The sequence below is a fragment of the Vidua chalybeata genome, chromosome 2 (assembly GCF_026979565.1).
Source record: "Vidua chalybeata isolate OUT-0048 chromosome 2, bVidCha1 merged haplotype, whole genome shotgun sequence".
NCBI lineage: Eukaryota > Metazoa > Chordata > Aves > Passeriformes > Viduidae > Vidua > Vidua chalybeata.
In genome coordinates, this window is record NC_071531.1 from 96,447,233 (window position 1) to 96,465,465 (window position 18,233).

An 18,233-nucleotide genomic window follows, 5' to 3' on the forward strand; every position below is an offset into this window, starting at 1 on the left:
TACCAGTATTTTTTTTTTTTTTTTGCTTATATGTAACTGAACTTTTTCCAAAGACAGCTAGATTATATAGCATAGCATTATAAGCAGTTGCATGTCACAGGATCCAATACATACTCTTTCCTGCAAATTCCTATTCATCTATTTAATCTGAGAAATTTTTTTATTTATATAAGTAAAGCCGAAGAATGCAACAAATCCAGAAAAAAAATTGCTTTTCACTGAAACTAGACACTTATGTCCTCTTAAGTTTATAATGGATCATGGAAGTGTTGTAAGGTAAATTTTATTTCTTAGTGTATGTCTGCTGCTGAGAAATGCAAGCATTAGTACAATAGTTAGATTCAAAATGCAGAGGACAAGGTTCTGCTGAACTGAGTCTAGGAATCATGATATTGAATCCAGCATATTTAGTTGTCATAATAAATAACAAAAAGAGAAGAAAAAATCAACCTTTGATTGGATCAAGTAGTATTTATTGCTGTATAATCATAGCACATTTTGACAAACACGCTGGGTCATTATTGGGCATTTTTTGACAAGTGACTACTTCTGCAAGAGTAATTCTAATTTTCTCTAAGCATTCTAGATTTAGGTAACATGACAAGTTTGGATCAGCAGTGTCCTGTGTCAGTTTTTATCCAGACACGACCTGTTCTGTCCCTGTCAAATCCTTGGCTGTGAAAGCCATGTAACCTTCAGGAAATTGTCCCTTTTGTCACACTAGCATTTTATGTAATTAAGTCCTTTAAGTCATACAATTGTAGAATGGCCTGGGTCAGAAGAGACCTTCCAGATCATCTAGGTCCAACCCCGCAGTCATGGCAGGGAGACCTTCCACCACACCAGATTACTCAAAGCCCCATCCAATCTTACCTTGAATACTTCCAGGCATGAGGTATCCAGAACTTCCCTGGGCAACCTGTGCCAGTGTCTCACCACCTTTATAGTAAATTTCCTCCTAATAGGTAAACCTACCCTCTTTCAGGGTGAAGTCATTACTCCTTGTCCCATTACTACATCCCCTTAGGAAAAGTTCCTCCACAGCTCTCTTGTAAGCTCCTTTCAGTTTCCCCAGAGCTTTCTCTTGGCCAGACTAAACAACCCCAAGTCTCTCAGACTGTCTTCATAAGTGAGGTGCCACAAACTTCTTATCATCTTTGTGGCGCTCCTTTGGACTCGCTCCATCGTGTCCATGTCCTTCTTATGCTGGAGGCCCGAGACCTGGATGCAGTGCTCCAGGTGGGTCTCACAACAGCAGAGTAGAGGGGCAGAATCCCCTCCCTCATCCTCACCCTGCTGGCCCCACTGCTTTGGATGCAGCCCAGGATGTTTGGCTTTTGGGCCTGGGAGTGCACCTTGCTGTGTCATGTCCAGCCTCTCATCCACCAGCACTCCCAGGTCTTTCTCAGCAGGGCTGCTCCTAATCCATTCTCTGCTCAGCCTGTATTTTTGCTTGGGATTACCCTGACCCAGGGGCATGACCTTGCCCTTGGCCTTGTTGAACTTCATGAGGTTTGCTCAGGCTCACCTCTAAAGCCTGCCCAGGTTCCTCTGGACGGAATCCCTTCCCTCCAGCATGTCAGCCACACCACACCACAGCTGGGTGTCATCTTGCTGAAGGTGCGCTTAATCCTACTGTCCATGAGATTGTCAAACAGCACCAGAGTCAATGGAGTTCTTAATAGAGTTGAACTACATAAAATCTGAATTAGGATGTTGAGACCTTGCTAAAATGTCTTATCCCACCACCACCAGGGATCATGTTGCAGAGATCAGTTAGCAGAGCAGGATGCAATTTGAAACCAGCTCGTAAGCGCAGAATGCTGCCTCTGAACTTAAAAAAAAAAAAAATCCATCCAGAAGGCTTCCCACCCTGGTTGTGAGAGTCAGTCAACACAGATAGACCTGACCTAGGAATTCTGCACAGTTTTCCTGTGAGCCATAAGGACTCAGGAACATGGAGCTCTACTAGCCTAGGAATATCTGTGCTGTGATTCATGGTACTGTGTGAATATGCCCACAGAGAGACTCGTGCTGGTATCTCTTGCTCTGGATTTGTGTTGTTATGACTTCACTCATTTAATAGGATTTCATAAGCTTTTCACAAAATGGGTCAGGTCAGAATATGTCCCACCTTTTCTAGGTTTTCTGAAGATGGTGATTAGACAGCTTAATTGAAGGATGTTTGCAGCACCCGAAGGGTCAAACTCCATTACTAAACTCTTGCAGTCATCTTTTATTTTACTTAATCCAAGTTCTAGCCTGAAACAATTATCCATAAGCCATGCCCAATGCTTTAGACCTTTCCCCCAGTCACCTGACATCAATTTGCTCTTGTAATGAAGTTTCTGGTTTTGTGATCCATGTATTATGTGTGCAAGATTGATCAAAGGCTTAACCCACAGATACCTTTTATATTTAGTAAGTTCACCACTAAGTTGCAAATGTACACTAAGATAAAATTTGCCTTTGTGCCTGTGTGTGACACCACTATGAGAAAAGCAGAATTTCTCTCCTAGAATCTGCATGTTTGGATAATTGCAGTTAATTATTCGACAATAGAACGGGACACATGTAAATAATAGAACAGTTTAATATTTATGAAATGCCTGTTTTGTATAAGCAGAGATGATCTTTTTTAAAATATATATATAAAATACAGAAATTAGGTGTTTATCAGTAGAGCTATTTTTCTGCTTTTGTATTTTACCAGACCAAAATATCATTAAAGGTGCTTGCAGGCAAAATCTTTTTTTAATTATTATTTGTTTTTATAAAATCATATCAAAACGCATGTGTTCTACAAGCCAAATATTTAGCCCAGTGAACAACTTGATCACTGCTTTGAACAATGTCTGATTAAAACTTGGTGAAATATTTAGGTTGATGGGGATAATCAGACTACTGTTTTTGTAACAATATATAAAATTATAGTGCAAAATGGTGATAACAAAGAAAAGGACAAAGCAAACACTGAAAAGTTAGACAAGCATGAGTAAGATTCACGAGTCAGATACCAAAGTCCTCTTCCTGGGAAAAAAAATCCGAATGTTTTCAGTAAGGCATGCTGGATTTGTCCCATTCTTAAGAAATTGGATTTTTTACAATTCAGTGAACAATAAATACATTTGTAACAGCATGCTTCTTTCTTTTTCTTTTTTTTATTTTTTATTATGGCTTCAAGGTTTCAGATTTCAGCAAGATGTTTTGGAAGTTTATTAGCATTTTTCCTTTTACTTAACAAGTGGTCTTGTTTATACTAACCTGAATAAGTGCCTCGTTCCCAGTGATGTGCACAAATATTTTAATATTTATCTATCCAGGCAATAAACTGAGTATATTTTATATATATATATTTAATCTATTTCCAGATTATGTATTCAATCCTCTTTTCCCTGGAGATGCTTATTCTGCTAGTAATAATATCATTTGTTTAATCATTTATACAATAATTACTGTGTTTAAATTTGTTATCAAGCTGTCATATTTATTTGGAACAACTTTTTGCTGATGTCTACAGCTGTAATATTTGGCATTTGTATCAGGAAAAAATAAAACTACTTTTGTTTGGTTACTGATCTAAAGTTTGTGTATAATTATCATGCTCTGGAGAGAGATCAGTAATGCAGTGTTATGAGAAACTTCATTTGTCACATCAGTGGAACACAAAGTTCCTGTGTTTGTTTACAAATCTCACTGCTTTGTTCCTCAATTGATTGTTTTCTGGTCCTGAAGGGTTCAGCACGGGGGTTGTTATTTAATCTTTGTGGTTGCACTCATGGCTCAGAGAGGGATTTCTCTTTCAATTCCAGAACATCAGAAATCTCTAGATACCTGCAAGTCTTTTGTAGACTGGATTGCTGTGTTCCTGTGTGCAGGCTTTATTTTACTCATCTCACTGACAAGAGAAAGCGACTCTGCAGAGAGCAGTTCCCTTGTTCCTGTAGGGCCAGTGTTGCTTCTTGTGCCAGATCGTCAGATTTTTTTTTGTAAGCACTGACCTCTGACTTCTGTGTGAATTTAAGCAATCACTTACCTCCTTCACTGTCAGAAAGGCCATATTTCATGCCTATTTACATGAGTGACACAATATACTTATCAATTTACCTTGCAGTAAGGAAGGACAAGCCTGCAGGCAGTGATTCCTGGTTTGCTACATGTATTCCCTTCTGCTACCTGAACTTGCTCACGTGGATCATGCTCAGCAGTTACTTTGTCTGAACTGAGAAGCTCTGTGTCATATCTGTGAGCTCTGGGTTGTGGTTTCTGCCAGAGATAATCAGACTGAAAGAGTTTCTGTCCTGCTCCAATATAAATAGCTACATATGAGGTAAATTAATAAAGAGTCTGGTCCCAGAAGTATGGCATTATGAATAAATCAAAGGGCATTCATTCCCACTCCAAGATCATCCACAGCAACCAAGTCATGTCCACATGCATCCATGATCACACTCATTTTAGCACTTAGTGGAAGAATTTTGGTACTCCTGAGGTGTTCAAGCATGTCTCAGCAGGTCCTGGATGACTTTCATTTCAAAGCCCAAGTATAGTCCCATTTCAGCATCTCTATGAGTCAGGGGTTTTTTGTGTATCCTCACTGTCTTTTGAAAGAATGACTTAGCTCTTGCCCTGAAGGAATTCAGCTCATCCCATGGAGAGCTTTAGCTTTGAAAGCCGCTCAGTCAATTACTCTCGGGGTTGCCTGTTTGAATTTTGCAGGGTGGGGGGGGGTGGTTATTATTTACCTCAAGAGGTAATTAGTTCAGAATTTACCTTACATCACTTTGCTTTGGTAAGTAACTGCTGACTTCCACTGAAACTGAAGCAGACAACTGGAAGATTCTTAAATGATACATCCTGTTTCGTTTCCTGGCCAATACTCCAGCATGTGCTGGATTCCTCTTACCCCCTGTTACCTGCAATTTCATAATACAAGTTTTCCTGAGTGTAAGTTTACATCCTGTTTCGTTTCCTGGCCAATACTCCAGCATGTGCTGGATTCCTCTTACCCCCTGTTACCTGCAATTTGATAATACAAGTTTTCCTGAGTGTAAGTTTACATGTAAAGCAGAAATTTGTAGCTGTCCAAGTAAAAGTGCTCAGGTTAAACCAGTGCAACGAGAAGATTATGTGTAACAATTGTCATCTTGAGTGTGTTTTTGACCACTTTTGTAGCAAAACTTCTTACTCAGCATGGAAAGCAAGAGGAGGCAGTCTGGGTAAGTGTGTGTTGTACCTCCTCTTTGATAATGTATTACTTTCTACTTTTCTCCTACTTCCATTACTTCCTCCCCCCCAACAAAAAAAAAAAAAATACAATGGAACTAAATGACACAGCAAATGACAAACAGGATGATAAAAGGTAAGGAATCTCCTTCACTATGAGGAGATATTAAATAGATAAAACTCTCTTCTACTCTTCAGCCTTGGAGAGAATTACCCAAGGCACAGGATGATAGGGGTACATCAAATCCTGAATGTTAGAGAGTAGAGAGCAGTGATTCACTGTTTCTTGTAGTATTTTAGAGAGGTTCCACATAATAAAATTCACTGGCTACAAGAAAGAAAGTAGTCAATACCTAACCATACAACCTAAAATTCAACTTGCAAGACTCATTACTGAAGGATGGCATGCATACCATACAAAAAAAAAAAAAAAAAAAAGGAGGGAAATTTATTGAAGAAAAGTCAATTGAAATCATCTGTTTTGTATCAACAGCTGGTTCAGAACTGGACTAGGGAAAGCCAGTAAGATTCAGGAGAAGGATCAAGCTATTCATCTTCTCTTTCCTTTCTGTTCTCTACAACTCCACTCCTGGGCACTGCCAGAGGCAGACAAACTGACCCAGAAGAGCCACTCTAAGGCCCTAACAGTTGTACAAAGAGCCACCAGCCCCAGACTTGGAACTGGTAATTTAAAGTACAAATACCATAATGTGCCTTCCTGATTTTGTTTTTCTTGGAATAAAAGAGGAATGAAAGTTTTCATTCTTCAGCACCCTAGGCCTCTAACAGCTGATTTACCTGCACCTGACATCTGCCTAAACCTCCTGCTGAGGACTGCTTGAAATGGTAGCAGGATCTAATAGCCTTTTCTTGGTGCATATCCTGTGAAGGCATATGATCTGGGCAGAGTGAGGTAAAGAATCTGGAGTGAGGTACTTGGGGGTGAAGGTAAAAGATACTGTTGATGATTTTATTTACCTTATAAACATGCTCAATTTATTCTCTGCTGTTTGTACCAAAAGGTTAAAATAATACTTCTTGGGCTCTCAAGTGTCTCTTTTACTGATGTATTTTTTTTTTCTTATGTTTCTAATGGCACCAGAATGATTGTGGCAAGAAAATAAATACCTAATTATTTAAAAGTAATAGCTCATGGGAATGTGGCTGTGCTCTGCTTCCATTTCTTTGCAAGACATCTGGATTTCAGTGCAGCAAGCTGCACTATGCCCTGCAGGGACTGGTCTCCAGTATTGTCAAGCCTGTGAAACCAAGGGAGGAGTACGATCTGGCTAATTGTTCAGAATAAAAAAAAAAGCTTCTGTCTTTGGGGACAAAATTATGTTGCTATATCAAGAGGTTGGCATCATAGGTGCCATCCAATGCCCACATCTCATGACACAGCTGTGCCACAGACCACCTCATCAGTGGTGTGCCTTCTGCAGTCTTCTGGAGATGGGATTCCTGGCCTCCTGTTGTCAGGATTTTGAAACACTCTCTCCCAGTAGGAGGAAAGGAAAGATTTGGATCCACTCTCAAAGAGCTGGAGAGACTTGTAATGGCTTTATGGACATCAGCACCTGCCCATGCATCACACACTCAGCATCTTTCATCTGCACCGGATTTAGCAAAGGTGCCACATGATTAAGGTGCCCTTAATTTCCCAGGCAACCCTAATGCATCACAGTGTGCAGTACAGCACAGGGACTCTGAGGGCTCCTTTGCACCCCAGGAGACTTCTTCCATCAGATTGTAATGTCAAACACAACATTACCATGCTGCACAGGACATGTGCTCATGTTTGTCACATCTTCCAGGACACCAGTAGCAAAAGGCTTAGCAGATCGTGTTCACTTCACCTAAACTCCTCTCAGATCCTAACTCAGGTGAACTTTAGTAGCAAAAAAACCCCTTCATGAACAGTATCATGTTGCTCACAGTAGCGTAAGATTTTCTGAACACAAGTGTGACAGAAAAGTGCAATTCTTACTGCTGATTAAGGATCTACATGCTCTGCTTGGTTATGGGAAAAGCTTGATTTGTCAGCAGTGATTCCCAACAGAGCATGCTGTGCACTGAGACCTAACCCAGCTGCAGGAAGTAACCCAGAGGGGTGCATGCCTGAAGCTGTTTTGTCGCTAACTCAATTGTTATTAACCTGGCTGGCACCTCAAAAAAGGTGAGTATCGGAGGCAGAACCAACTTCTTGCTTGTATGTAGCCAGGCTACATGTGAGCTGTTCAATACCTGCTTTCTCTAGCACAGGGCTTTTTCTTGGACTAGGTGGGTATTTAGACACATTTTCTGAGAAGTTCCCATTCTGTTATCAGACATTAGACTGTAAATGTTTGTGTACACACCTCCTGCAACAGCTGGGGCACTCATTTATTACTCTTTCCTCAGCTGTGGTGATTTCTCTACCCTGCAACCCTACCCTCAGAACAGGACCACCCATAAGAGTCCAAGCTATTTGACTTGGTACATTGCTGCTTGGATTTTCCTTTCCTATTTGGCTTTCAAAATGAAGGAGCCAGGGAAATATTTCACCCCCAGGAAACTTCAGTTTCTCAGGAACTGCATTTGTCATCCGTAACATCACTTTGAATGGTAAATGTGAGGCCAACAATTCAAAACAATTCTTGCAGCATTTTGGCATTGCCTATAGTTCACATCTGGGACTGTCAGCTGTGGTAATATGCATTTCCCCAGTCTTCTCAAGAAGTGCTGGGGAGTTCTATTCTCTAGGAAAATGTTTGTTTTCAAAGCATGATTGCAACATCTGTACATATGCACACAAACACACACAGACACACAATATGTTTTTATTAATATATACATTTCATATAGATTTTATCATGTTTTTACATACAGGTACAACACAGAGTAGTATCTGTGCATTTTACATAGTATGTAATAGATACTGATAAAGGTAAATTGTAGATTTTTTACGAGTATGTCTAAATTTCTGTATTATATAATACAAACATTTTCATTTATATGTAATTCCTTAGATAAGATCACAAGGATGAAGTGTTAGAAGGTGGGAAGCAGAATTCAGGGTGTATTTGCCTGGAAGGAATCACAGCAGCCAGACCCACAGTCAAAACCTGAGAATGCACCTCCCAGAGCCTTGGGGTCAGGGAGACTGATTTGATACAGTCTCCTGGAGTCCAAAATAAGCAAACAGGTGGCATTCTGGACTGTCTCCCTGATGGGGATCAGCAGTTGTAACTGGGACCAACAGCTGCAGTCTATACCCCCAGCTATTGAGCTTCTCAGTCCTGATCTGCTGCAGGATGCCAAGGAGAAGCACAACCATTCCTTCAAAATACCTCGTGTTTGGAGATCAGCAAGTAAATGTATTGAGAAAAGCAGAAGTTAAACAACAGAAGTTTTCCAAAGTCAAGATGCTGCAGCACCAGAATTTCTACATCCCAAGAACCTGCAGTATGGGGCAGGAAACCTATAAGGTGTGGCAGCAGCTTCTCCTTGTGCCCCTCTGCTGAGCTGTGGGCTCTGGGCTCCCCTTCTGCAACTGCTGTGAGCTGCTTTTGGTCCCTCATTAGCAGAGTGGCCTGGAAGTGCTCCCAAAGAGGGGGAATTCAGCAGGCTCCCTCAGTGAGCATGTGTCTCCAGCAGCCCGTGGCAGGGGATGCTGCCAGCCTCTGGGCCACCTGAGACCTCTCTCCCTGGTCCCCAGACCTTCTAAGGGAGTCTTTCATCTGGTGAAGGTATGAAGTTAAAAGCAAATGAACTGCCCAGGGAATGAGGGCGTTTGGCTGCTAAACAAAGAAGGGCTGTCTGCTGTCAAACGCTGTCCAAGATTTCTCAAAGGGGCAAAAAAAGTGCTGCTTTATTCCCACGGGATGTGAGCCTTAGCTCCTCGGTGGCTGCTGGCACCCCCAGCTGGGGCAGGAGAGGTCACTTTGGTCCTGCTCAGACCAGCCCTCACTACCCCTCTGGAGCAGTGTGATTCTCCTTAAACAAGCTGTGGCAATTAGTCGTGGAAGAAAGGGAAAGGAGAGCTCAAGAAGAAGAGCTTCCTACCTGGTGAGTGAGTCCCCAATACTGGCTGCAAATGGGGCTTTTTCTGCTGCTGCCACTCAGGGCATGGGGAACCTGTTGCCTCTCATAGAGTGGTGGGTCAGAAAAGAGAGTTAAATCTATGCTTTAAAGAAAAGCAGGCAGGCCAAGAGGGTGCCCCTGCAGGCTAAAAAGCACCTGCTGGTGGTAAGAGTTGCACAAAGCCTGATTAAATATTCAGAAAGGTCTTAATTTAATGACCTGAGAACACACAGTTCTGTAATTTCTAATTTATTCCTTTTGGGTTTTTGCTTCGTAACTTTTTGGCAAATGTAAATGAATTCTTGTTTTTGCTTGGTACTACCTCCCATGTATCTGCACTTTAAAGGGAAACTGTCAGGGCTACTTTTATCTTCCTTATATGGTTCTTGATTAACTGGTGAATTTTAACACTAAAAAAAAAAAAAAAAAAAAGGCAAACAAAAATCCAAACAAATAAAAGAACAACACAGAAAAAAATTGCACACCTGCATTTTGCAATTTTTATAAAAATATTACAGTAGTGAATTGACCAGGTGTTTTCCAAGGCCTAGTAAAATCAGTCCTTATGGCACCAGTAAATCACACTACTAAAATGAGGAACAGAAATAGCCTTCAGTATCAATACAATCATTAACAGCAGAGAATTATCAAACTGGGTTTAGGTGTTTTCTTTCTCCTGCATCCTTTTCCCCTTTACTGTAGCTCCTTCTTTCATTTCCTTTACTGCGCTTACTTGCTGGACAAAAATGTTGAAAACATGCCACCTCCTGTTCTTTTCAGCTATTGCACAGCCCAAAGAAAATTCATAACCCCTGGAAACTTGTGTAAAACGTGCACATCTGTGCACAGGTCCAGGCAGGCACACACACATTCATGTAAACCTACATATGCACATATCTCTGAAATCCCTCTGAACTAATTCAATACCTTTACTCACAGGCTTTTATTTAGTTACAAGGTTTGCATTCCAGCTGTTACAATAAATGTGCTCACCAAAGGGTTTTCAAGGAAACCAGAAATTAGGCCAATTCTGACCACTGTCACTGAAAAGTAAAAGGGGATGAGGAAGGTAAGACTTCATCCAGTCTCTTTAATAACTGCAATGAATGAAGATCTCTATCTGCTTTTTTAAATTCTTAATTGTATCTCCTTTACCTCCAGGTATACACCCACATGTACATATTTCCCTTCAGAGCCGCTCTGGGAAAATCTCCCTTCTCTCATTTCACTGATGTAGGAATGCTGAAGAGCTTCTGCTAGGGCACCCCGGGTATCTTCACTTGCACACCACAACAAAAAAACAGTGGCGTGGGAGGATGGAAACACAGCTCCAGCCCCACAGTTCTGCTTTTGTTCTTCTTGACTTTCAACACAAATTTTTGTATGGCTGATTATTCCTTTTCCCAAAAAAAACCTCAAAAAAACCCAACAAAAAACACCACAAGGGAAATTCTTATGCCACAACTCTTCCACAGTTTTATCCCATTCACTCAGTCGTCTTTTATTTCAAATACATCTCAGCATTATGGGTATGAGCAGATTATTCCTCTGCACAGATTTTTCTGCCCATGTTTCCTCTATTGCCATTTAAGGAGTCTCCATAACTAAAGATAAACTTGGACTTTGGCAAGGCCAGGCTGACTCTCCAGACTCCAAGGTATGAGAAATGCTTTATTTTCTTTTCTCTAATCACTAAGGAGTATGCTTCTTTCTAAGCAGCTAGGGCTGTGTTCTGAGGTCCTAGATTGTTTTCACTCTGGACTCTGTAGTGGAAATGCAGGAGACAATTCCGTTTTAGGTGACAGAGGTGGAGAGTAGCCCCTGTGGGTGAGGGCAGGGGAATGCACACAGCCACAGAAATGGTGTTTGTGGGCCACCTTTGCAGGCAGATGGGGAGGTAGTCAGAATACCTCTCCCAAGGCTGCAGAAAAGGGAGGAATGTCTTTTGCTTTATCTGGATTTGTATGAGGACTGCTTTCCTAAGTGCATAGCTGCATTCTTCTGTATCTGCCTTATACCTATTATCTGGCTTTTATGTGGTGCTGCACTGCTCCATGTAGTGGATCCTGCCTGTCTGACTCCTTAGAGAGGGCACTTTCAGATATCTCAGTTACAGATAGGGTTATTTATTCTTTAAGAGCGTGGTAAATATAATTAACACAGTCTTTACTTCTACTGTAACTCCCACATCAGAAGGCTATCTGCAGACTGTAAAGAGGAATAAGCAGTAAAATAAATATCCTCAGAAAGTTTTTTTTTTTTTTCGGTTTTCTTAACCTCAGAGATATATGTTATGACAGAGAAACCAAAGACCCTTTCTGCCAATTCCTTTTTGCCAGAAAGGTGTTAGCATTCCTAAACAGCTGGTTTTTTATCAGACTATCTTAAGGCACTTTAATTCCTATTAAAATTGAAGTTAGTCCTCTGCCTGCTGTGAAATAGGGGCATCTTAAAGATGGTTTAAAGTAATCTTTTATCCTCCCTTCTAATTATAAGTGGAATTTAGCTGGAACAGAGAATAGGGGCCTCAAGTTTTCAAGGCATCTGTTTTCCTAGATAAGCTCTTGACTTTCAGGGAGTGGGAAGAGTGTGTTGCAGTAAATCAGAAACTCCATTAGGCATGCAGTGGGGTCAAACTTCTGAGTGCACTAATCACCCCAGAAAGGACTCAAATGAGATAAGCCCTGTATTTGGCAGTAAACTGTGGTGGTCAGCACAAACCTTGCACGGTCTAATGCCATGAGGCTGATGCACTGTGCTGCCAACTGAGAGCACTGATCTTATAGAAACTTACCCTGAAAATTTGATTTGAACAGCACTGCTTTTGCTGCTTCATTTCTTTGCAAAATGATAGATCATTTTTCAAAGCTGGATAAAAACCTGGACTTCTATCTAGACCAGGTAGTTTTGGAGACAGGTGAGTAAAGGTTGTGATGCCAAGAGGTGGGCAACTCTCAGTATTCCAAAGTGAATCCCACCAGAGGTGTCTCAAAAGATAACATTTGATTCTGAGCTTCCAGTAGGTTCCCTGGGACTTGTTTGGGGAGTATTATTCTATTTTCTCTTTTTTTTTTTTTTTTTTTTTTAACATACAAGAGTTTAAATACACCTTGGAACAAGCCAGGGTGGAAACCCTCCTTTGAGTTATTCAAATTGCTTTTTAAAACCCACTTAGCTGTGTTGACTGTCACAGGGCTCGTTTACAAGCATCCTGCGCTGTGGAGAACCACCTGAGGATGTGGCAATGCGGAGCTGACCCCCCGTTACTCCACGTACCAGTCTGGGAGGTGGAAACCTGGGGTCTCAGAAAGCAGGGCTGGCAACTGCACAGTCCTTCACGAAAGCTGCTACGTGGTGCAGAGCACAGCTGCCACTGGATGGCACCAGGACTCCGTACACACGTGCAGGCTCCCCTCTAGCCTCCCTGAGCCATCCCATCCATCACTGGGATAAGGGATGCTTTGCAAACAGGCACAGCAAGACTCTGGAAGCGAGATGATGGGGGGAAATTACAGATGTGAAATCTGTGCATGATGCTGTCACGGCTAATACTTTTAAAGGGGCAAATGATCTTTTTTTTTGGTGTGTAATCGAGATGGGAATATTCTGCAGAGTACTTTATGTTCCTATCCATACAAGCTGCTATTTCCAAATAATCACATAGAGAATAATCACAGGTGTGGAATACACTTCTCTAACCATAGCATAGAGGGAAAAGCTTTCTATTTTTTTAACTCTGTTGTTACAAATCTTCCTTCTTGCTGCTTCAGGCTATAGTAACAGCAGTATATAAATGCTGCAGGCTGTGCAGATGGTGGCTGCAAGATTCCATGTCCTAAAGTATATTGACATCCCATATGTGAGCTATGTCAGAGGCATTAAAGCTGCCACTGTGAGTCAACACCTTTTGATCCCTCAGTGGAGAATGCATGCAGCAAACTTATGGCAGATATTTATAGAATAATGTACAAGTTAATACTCTTCTCCGCAGCCACTGGAGCTGGGCTTGCTGCCTAAATGTACATCTGTAGCATACTTACTGAAGCCAAGAAGCTTTACAGAAGTCATCAAAGAAGAGGGAGCTGTTTGGAAATTTAGGGATCCATTACATTATGTTGTAATGCTTAACGATCTCTGATGACTGTGTCTTTATTTATTTATCACTGCTCAGGCAGAAGTGTAAAAGCCCGTGAAATAGGAGGCAGCCTCAGATATAAAGAAACTGCTGGTGGTGAGGATGTGCTGATTTTTGCCTTCTTCTTTTGTGTATTCTCTGTATTTTTTCACACATATATTTGTAGCTTATTATATTAGTGGCTAGTTTTCCCAGTAGTTTTCCATGCCCTTTCCCTAGGCAGAAAGACAAAACACATTCCAAGCGCACCTATCCTATCTTGGTTCTCCCAAGAACCAAGGCTGAAAAACAGCTCTTCGGGACACATTTTCATAACAAAGTACAGCTAGTACCAAAAGAGGGGAGGCTCCAGAAAAGAAGGGGGAAGTGATGGAAAAGGCATCACTGCTGGCAGCAAGGAATGAGAAAAGCCTGGAAGGCAGAACACTGCAGTCCCAGACTGAGCTGCTTGGTAAGGGCCAGCCTTGGCAGCCCCAAGCTGTGCGTAACCTTGAGGAGGAACCAGCTTCCTCATTTAGGTGACAGAGGCCAGTGGGATCCAGTGCAGGGCTAGATGGTGTCCAAGCTCAGGAACAGCATAAGCAGCCAGGGAATTAGATCACAGATCTGGGCTTCTACCTGAGTCACAGAGTACCACAGGCACTGGCTCTTTCAAAGCTGTCCTTTATTTCTTCACTGATCCAGAGACAGACCCCACAGTCACACCCAGTGCAAGGAGAAGAAGGAAAGCTAAGAAAGATGCCCAGATGTGGATGGCACCAGCTGCCAAACCTCTCTGTCCCCTGACCCTGAAGAGGGGAGAGCAGAGGTACAGCCCCAGCCTTGCTTTTACAGCAGGGCTGCAGGCTGCACTGCTGTCAGAGGCAGCAGCAGGATCCTGCTGGGACCACAACCTGAAGCAGAATGGTGCAGATATGTTTTTGGACCACATCCTGGTGTGACTGAAAATTCATCTTCCTCATTACCTTCCTTCAGAGGTCAGGTAAAAATCAAGGATGAACAGCCTGGAAATGTATCCCAGGTCATAAAAATGTATATGTGTGTTTTAACTCCATGCAACTACTGAGCACCGGACAACTGCTCACTCATTGCCCTTGCATCAGGATAGGGAGAGAATTGTAAGAGTAAAAATGGGACAGTGGGAACACAAAGGTCATCATTCAAAATGTCCCTGGCTTTCTCCCTTCTTCCTTCAGCTTTAAATGCTGGGCATGACACCATATGGTATGGTCTGGAATATCCCTCTGGTCAGTTGGAGTCAGCCGTCCTGGCTCCTGGTGCACCCACAGCCTGCTGTGGGTAAGAACCAGAAAAGGCCTTGGCTCTGTGTCAGCAGTGCTCAGCAGTAATGAAAACATCCACATTATCACCACTGCTTTCAGCTCAAGTCCAAAACACAGCCCCATACCAGCTATTCTGAAAAAATTAACTCTACCCCAGCCAAAACCAGTACAAAGTAGCGAGAGAGGTAGTCACATATTAGCAAGAGCAGATCCTTGTGCCTTCCAAATGTGTTGATTAAATGCATTAAAATATCCTTTTTGTTCACTTTTTTTAAAATAGCTTCACCTTTTTTTTTTCTGTGGGTACAATATAAAATCAACTGTATAATCTGGGCAGGGTATGTCTGACCCAAGTGCCACCAGCAAGGCTTTGGGGACATCCAGTTAGTTCCCTTTTGAAGGTATCAATATTCCCCTCTGCATCTAAGCCACTGAGAGGGCAGCAGAGCTGACTTCTTTTGCATTATTTTGCTGGAGGTGGTTTCCTGTAAAACTGGGTTTGTGAGGGAAGATTCCTCCTATGATTGCTGCATCCAGGCTGAGTACAGTACCTGTGCCTCACAGGACAAAGAGGCACATTATTCATCCAAAGACCTAACTAAAAAGCTGAGTGTCACAAAGAGCCAGAGCTCCGTGGCTAAATTTCTGAGAAAGAAGAGATCAGCATACATTACCTGAACAACTGTCCCACTGAGCTGCTACAAAAGTCATCCAGACTTTTCCCCTCTCCACCAGGATAGCAGATGCCAGGCCTGCCGCATGGGGAGGTGCTGCAGCTCCTGACGCTGAAACTGCTGTCACTGAGCAGCTTCTCCTTTACAATGAAAACAAAATTCTCCTGACCCTTCTATCCTGTCCCCTTTCCTCCTTTCTCTTTGTATTTCATCCTTGAGCAATAAAACCAAGGGATCAAAAAATTAGGGCAACTTCCCATCTGCCAGTGGAGCTGACCTAAACTTGCTTGGGTGTGATGGAGGTGGGAGCTGAGCCTTCTCCCATCTTGGGGGAGAAGATGCTTTCTCCTTTCTGGTGTCCCATGTCCCTCTGAGTTACTGGGTGAAGAGGAAGTTTTAGATTTAATTCACAGATCAGAACTGGGCAGGCTGCTAGTGGCAGGTAGGCACAAGGCTAGCTGTGGTTGTACATGGTATGGGATTTATTTTCCCCTTTGCTCTGCCTGTAAAATGTTTTCTGGTAAAATTGTGCAATCGTCTGAAACCTTAGAGTGTCTCCATGCATCAAGTCAGGAAATCCTAGGAATGAAGGTCAGTTATAAATTACTGCTCTAAAATTTTCCTGCAAAATACTGGTTTTACTTAATTTCACAATATCCCTCCGAATCCACAGAACTGAATATATAACCTTTGTTTTTACTTTTCTCAGCTACTTAAAATTTTAGCTTTTCCATTGATATGCTCAAGATGCCTTTTGCTTCTTTAGACTTATTCTTACCTTTTGCTCCCTTGAAAAGGAAAAGCAAAGAATTCCCTAGAGAGACAATTGTACCTGTTATAGTCCAGAGGAATGGAGAATTTGGAAAAGATCAAATTATTTGAAATACATTATTTTTTTCTATGTAATTTGTATTTGTTATGGTTGGTAACAAGAAAGAATTGGGTTTACTTTGGGGTTTATCATGAAATTGAAAGAATAAAAAAAAAAAAAAAAGAAGAAAACCACAAAGAATGGATTTGAGAACAAGCCTCTAGGCAGAGTATCAGGATGTTTCAGTACAAGGGCAGTACTCCAAATATTCTGTATTATTTAGCCCAAGTTATTTTATTCCTCATTTCCATCAGCTCTGTTCTTTCACCTGGGGTGAGAGAATCACTTGCGTGTTCAGGTATCTCCTCTTCTCCTGACCAGTTCAATGACTTCTTAAAGGTGCCAAAAGCACCGAGATGCTGAAAAACATGGTTTACCAAGAAAACAGAATGCATTATTACAATATGGTGAAATGTTATGTCTGTGGTGTTACACAATTATTGCTTGAACTAAAATAATCCCTCATAGATCACTTTTGCGAGATAAGAATTTTAAAGAAGCAGTGCTGGTTTTGTGTGTTTTTTCAAAAATCTTTATTTTTATTTTTTCAACACAACATTCAGAAAATCACAGAATTTAGAGAATGAGAGACAAGGGAGGAAGAAACCTGTGAGAAAAAACTAAGGCTTAATCCCCCAGAAATGCAGACTCCTCACTGAGAGTAGAAAATGACAGGGAAATACTGGTTTTCCTCCTCTAAATATATTATTTTTTTCAGTAGATACACTTAGAAGCATTAAATACACAACTTTTAAAGAATTTTTAATGGCAAAAGCAGCTACAGCCTTTTCATTTCATTACCTCGATTATGGTAAGAAAAAAAGTATTATTTTAATTTACAATTCCAATTTGTATTGACACTAAAGAGAAGCTATCCTGCTGTTAAGAGGAACTTTTCCAATTAGACCCACACTTCATGGTCTGCTGTTGAAAAAAGGATTTCAAAATCTAATTTTCTGAAATGTCAGAAGTGAAATACTGCCTTTTGTGTTTGTCACAAGTCCCTGTAACTTGGCAGAGAGGATGTCAGTGCAGTGCTCATTCGTGAAATGGGTTTTGTGAAGCTGCCCTTTGTACCCCTCTGCCAGGCAGAGGTGAAAGAGCGCAGGACGAAAGTGAAAGGAGAGTTTAGTCTTGTCAGTATTTAGGCTGATTAAGGGGAAAAAAGGCTTTGGGAAGCTCTTCAAGCCAAAGAACAAAAACTGCTGCTGGTGCTCAAAACACTGTGAAATCCCACCAAGTTCAAACAAAGGTACTGAAAGGAGAGACAGCATATACTCAAAATAAATTCTGTCTCCCCAGGTTCAGGGTTCACACACACATCAGTCCCAGGCTGTGCTTTCTACAGTCCATACTGGCCTGTGGGCCAGCTGAAGGATCAATAGGTGAAATGTGGTTGATAAGTAAACAGGAAAGGACTTTGCCTTTAGAAAAAGAATAGTCATATAAGTTTCTTTAGAGGGAATTTTCTGTGTTCTCTCTCTCATGCATGTGCTGGAGACCCTCAACTAAGATTGTTTTATTTTATTTAGTTTCATTTTGTTACATTTTAGTGTGTCTTTGGACTGGAAAGTTTTACATTATACTACAAATCACAGTGTGAAGAATTTTTGATACTAGAAAACCAATGATTATTTTATACAAACCCAGAGCTTTGTATAAAATCAAATTAAGCATAATTAAGCATAAGGAATTTTAATTATCATTATACATGTGGTTATGCATAAGCTTGCTCTTTTGTGTTTGCGAGATAGAGTGAGAAAAAATTCTATTTAATTGAAGTCACTGGTTTACATTTTGGTGACAAAAATAGCTTTATTGAGAGTCAGAATACCTCCTTAAATTCAGGAGGTAGCATATTGCTACCACAGCATATTGCTACGGACAGCTGTTGTGTATTCACATATATTTATTCATACTTCACTTAAGGAAGCAAAAGTGTACAAATCCTATTAAAGACAAGTGAAAGCAAAATAATAGCT